This window comes from Mya arenaria, chromosome 3, assembly GCF_026914265.1.
Source record: "Mya arenaria isolate MELC-2E11 chromosome 3, ASM2691426v1".
Taxonomy (NCBI): domain Eukaryota; kingdom Metazoa; phylum Mollusca; class Bivalvia; order Myida; family Myidae; genus Mya; species Mya arenaria.
Window position 1 is genome coordinate 33,857,051 of NC_069124.1, and position 5,156 is coordinate 33,862,206.

The following is a 5,156-nucleotide window of genomic DNA, read 5'->3' on the forward strand; positions in this document are numbered from 1 at the left end:
GCTTGATAGGAAGTGTTCTTGTCTAGTAAGCAGTCAAAGTAGCTCAGTCGGTGGAGTTCTTGTCTAGTAACCAGTCAAGTTAGCTCAGTCGGTGGAGTTCTTGTCTAGTAACCAGTCAAGTTAGCTTAGTGGGTTGAGTTCTTGTCTAGTTAGAAGGCAAGTCAGCTCAGTCGATGGAGTTCATGTCCAGTAAGCAGGCAAGTTAGCTGAGTCGGTGAATTTGTTTGTATAGTAAGCAATCAGGTTAGCTCAGTCAGTAGAGTTTTCGTCTTCTAAGCAGAGCAGTCAGGTAAACTCAGTCGGGAAGTTCTAGTCTTGTAAGCTATCCGTCTTGTAAGAAGCTAGTTAAACTAAGTCGGTGGAGTTCTTGACCTGTAAGCATCAATGTTTGCTTTGTCAGAGGAGTTCTTGGGTTTGCTCAGTTAGTGGAGTTCTTGTCTTGTGGGCAGCCAAGTCAGTATAGTCGGTGGAGTTCTTGTCTTATCAGTATTCAGGTCAGCTCAGTCGGTGGGAATCTTGTCTTGTTTGCACCCGATTGGCTCAGACGGCAGAGATCTTTAATTAATAGCAGTCGTGTAGGCAGCAAGGCTAGCTTATTCGGTAGAATTCTTGTCTTATATGAATAAGGGTCCTATACTTGTGGATCTATGATCCATGATATTATCACCAGATTTGACTACTCATCAATGGGCCATGGTATTATCACAATACCTGAGTGTATATGCGCTATGGATATTACTACAGAAACTTGAGTATCTATCTATAGGCCATGGTATAACAATGAGACTTGAGTATCTATGGGCCATGGTATAACTATGAGATTTGAGGATCTATGGTTCATGGTATAACAATGAGACTTGAGTATCCATGGGCCATGGTATAACAATGAGACTTTAGTATATATGGTTCATGGTATTACAATGAGACTTGAGTATCTATGGTTCATGGTACAATGTATAACAATGATACTTGAGTATCTATGATTCATGGTATAACAATGAGACTTGAGTATCTATAGGCCATGGTATAACAATGAGACTTGAGTATATATGGTTCATGGTATTACAATGAGACTTGAGTATCTATGGTTCATGGTACAATGTATAACAATGATACTTGAGTATCTATGGTTCATGGTATAACAATGAGACTTGAGTATCTATAGGCCATGGTATAACAATGAGACTTGAGTACTTAGTATCTATGGGCCATGGTATTATCACGAGACTTGAGTATCTATGGGCCGTGGTATTATCACGAGTCTTGAGTATCTATGGGCCGTGGTATTACAATGAGACTTAAGAATTTATGGCCCAAGGTATTCTCACGAGACTTGCAAATCTTTGGAACAAGGTATTATCTATGGGCCATGGCATAACAGTGAGACTTGAGTTTTTATGGGCCATGACATAACAATGAGACTTAAGTGTCTATGGGCCATGGTATAACAATGAGACTTAAGTGTCTATGGGCCATGGTATAACAATGAGACTTGAGCATCTATGGTGCATGGTATAACAATGAGACTTAAGTGTCTATGGGCCATAGTATAACAATGAGACTTTAGTGTCTATGGGCCATGGTATAACAATGAGACTTTAGTGTATATGGGCCATGGTATAACAATGAGACTTAAGTATATATGGACCATGGCATAACAATGAGACTTGAGTATCTATGGGCCATGGTATAACAATGACACTTTAGTGTCTATGGGCCATGGTATAACAATGAGACTTTAGTGTCTATGGGCCATGGTATAACAATGAAACTTTAGTATCTATGCGCCATGGTATAACAATGAGACTTTAGTATCTATGGCCCATGGTATAACAATGAGACTTGAGTATTCACGGGCCATGGTATAACAATGAGACTTTAGTGTCTATGGACCATGGCAAAACAATGAGACTTTAGTATCTATGGCCCATGGCATAACCACAAGACTTGAGTATTCACGGGCCATGGTATAACAATGAGACTTTAGTGTCTATGGACCATGGCATAAGAATGAGACTTTAGTGTATATGGGGCATGGTATAACAATGAGACTTTAGTGTCTATGGGCCAGGGTATAACAATGAGACTTTAGTGTCTATGGGCCATGGTATAACAATGAGACTTTAGTATCTATGGGCCATGGCATAACAATGAGACTTTAGTATCTATGGCCCATGGTATAACAATGAGACTTGAGTATTTACGGGCCATGGTATAACAATGAGACTTAAGTGTCTATGGACCATGGCATAACAATGAGACTTTAGTGTCTATGGGCCATGGCATAACAATGAGCATTTAGTGTCTATGTGCCATGGCATAACAATGAGACTTTAGTGTCTACGGGCCATGGTATTACAATGAGACTTTAGTGTCTATGGGCCATGGTATAACAATGACACTTGAGTATATATGGGCCATGGTATTATCACGAGACTTGAGTATCTATGGGCCGTGGTATTATCACGAGACTTGAGTATCTATGGGCCGTGGTATTACAACGAGACTTAAGAATTTATGGCCCAAGGTATTATCACGTGACTTGGAAATCTTTGGAACAAGGTATTATCTAATGGCCATGGCATAACAGTGAGACTTGAGTTTTTATGGGCCATGACATAACAATGAGACTTTAGTGTCTATGGGCCATGGTATAACAATGAGACTTGAGTATCTATGGGCCATGGTATAACAATGACACTTTAGTGTCTATGGGCCATGGCATAACAATGAGACTTTAGTGTCTATGGGCCATGGTATAACAATGAGACTTTAGTATCTATGGGCCATGGCATAACAATGAGACTTTAGTATCTATGGCCCATGGTATAACAATGAGACTTGAGTATTTACGGGCCATGGTATAACAATGAGACTTAAGTGTCTATGGACCATGGCATAACAATGAGACTTTAGTATCTATGGGCCATGGCATAACAATGAGACTTTAGTATTTATGGCCCATGGCATAACCACAAGACTTGAGTATTCACGGGCCATGGTATAACATGAGACTTTACTGTCTATGGACCATGGCATAACAATGAGACTTTAGTGTCTATGGGCCATGGTATAACAATGAGACTTTAGTGTCTATGGGTCATGGTATAACAATGAGACTTTAGTGTCTATGGACCATGGTATAACAATGAGACTTTAGTGTCTATGGGCCATGGTATAACAATGAGACTTTAGTGTCTATGGGCCATGGTATAACAATGAAACTTTAGTGTCTATGGGCCATGGTATAACAATGAGACTTTAGTGTCTATGGACAATGGCATAACAATGAGACTTTAGTGTCTATGGGCCATGGCATAACAATGAGACTTTAGTGTCTATGGGCTATGGCATAACAATGAGACTTTAGTGACTATGGGCCATGGCATAAAAATGAGACTTTAGTGTCTATGGACCATGGTATAACAATGAGACTTTAGTGTCTATGGACCATGGTATAACAATGAGACTTTAGTGTCTATGGGCCATTGTATAACAATGAGACTTTAGTGTCTATGGGTCATGGTATAACAATGAGACTTCAGAATCTATGGGCCATGGCATAACAATGAAACTTTAGTATCTATGGGCCATGGCATAACGATGAGACTTAAGTATCTATGGCCCATGGCATAACCACAAGACTTGAGTATTCATGGGCCATGGTATAACAATGAGACTTTAGTGTCTATGGGCCATGGTATAACAATGAGACTTCAGAATCTATGGGCCATGACATAACAATGAGACTTTAGTATCTATGGGCCATGGCATAACGATGAGACTTGAGAATTTATGGCCCATGGCATAACCACAAGACTTGAGTATTCATTGGCCATGGTATAACAATGAGACTTTAGTGTCTATGGACCATGGCATAACAATGAGACTTTAGTGTCTATGGGCCATGGCATAACAATGAGACTTTAGTGTCTATTGGCCATGGCATAACAATGAGACTTTAGTGTCTATGGGTCATGGTATAACAATGAGACTTTAGTGTCTATGGACCATGGCATAACAATGAGACTTTAGTGTCTATGGGCCATGGCATAACAATAAGACTTTAGTGTCTATGGGCCATGGTATTACAATGAGACTTTAGTGTCTATGGGCCATGGTATTATCACGAGACTTGAGTATCTATGGGCCATGGTATTATCACGAGACTTGAGTATCTATGGGCCGTTTTATTATCACGAGACTTGAGTATCTATGGGCCGTGGTATTACATCAAGACTTGAGAATTTATGGCCCAATGTATAATCACGAGACTTGCAAATCTTTGGAACAAGGTATTATCACGAGACTTGAGTATCTATGGGCCATGGTATTATCATGAACTTTGAGTATCTATGGGCCATGGTATTATCATGAGACTTGAGTATTTATGGGCCGTGGTATTATCACGAGACTTGAGTATCTATGGGCCGTGGTATTATCATGAGACTTGAGTATTTATGGGCCGTGGTATTATCACGAGACTTGAGTATTTATGGGCCGTGGTATTATCATGAGACTTGAGTATCTATGGGCCATGGTATTATCACGAGACTTGAGTATCTATGGGCCGTGGTATTATCACGAGACTTGAGTATGTATGGGCCGTGGTATTACATCAAGACATTTGAATCTTGGGGTCATGGTATTACCACAAGACTTGAAAATCTAAGGACAAATGTATTATCGCAAGATTTCAGAATCAATGGGCAATGGTATTACAACAAGACTTGAGTATCTATGGCCCATGGTATAACAATGAGACTTGAGTATCCATGGGCCATGGTATAACAATAAGACTTTAGTATCTATGGGCCATGTTATTACAATAAGACTTTAGTATCTATGGGCCATGGCATAACAATAAGACTTAAGTATCTACGGGCCATGTTAGTACAATAAGACTTGAGTATCTATGGGCCATGGTATAACAATAAGACTTAAGTATCTACGGGCCATGTTAGTACAATAAGACTTGAATATCTAAGGGCCATGGTATTATCATGAGACCAGTATCCATGGGCCATGGATACTTACAGAAACTTAAGTATCTTCACTTCAGGCCACGGTATTTTCGGTTCTTAATTATTCTTAATTATTCATAACAGTATGCAATTGTATGCACAATGCTAAAATGAAAAGAAACAGGATTTTAT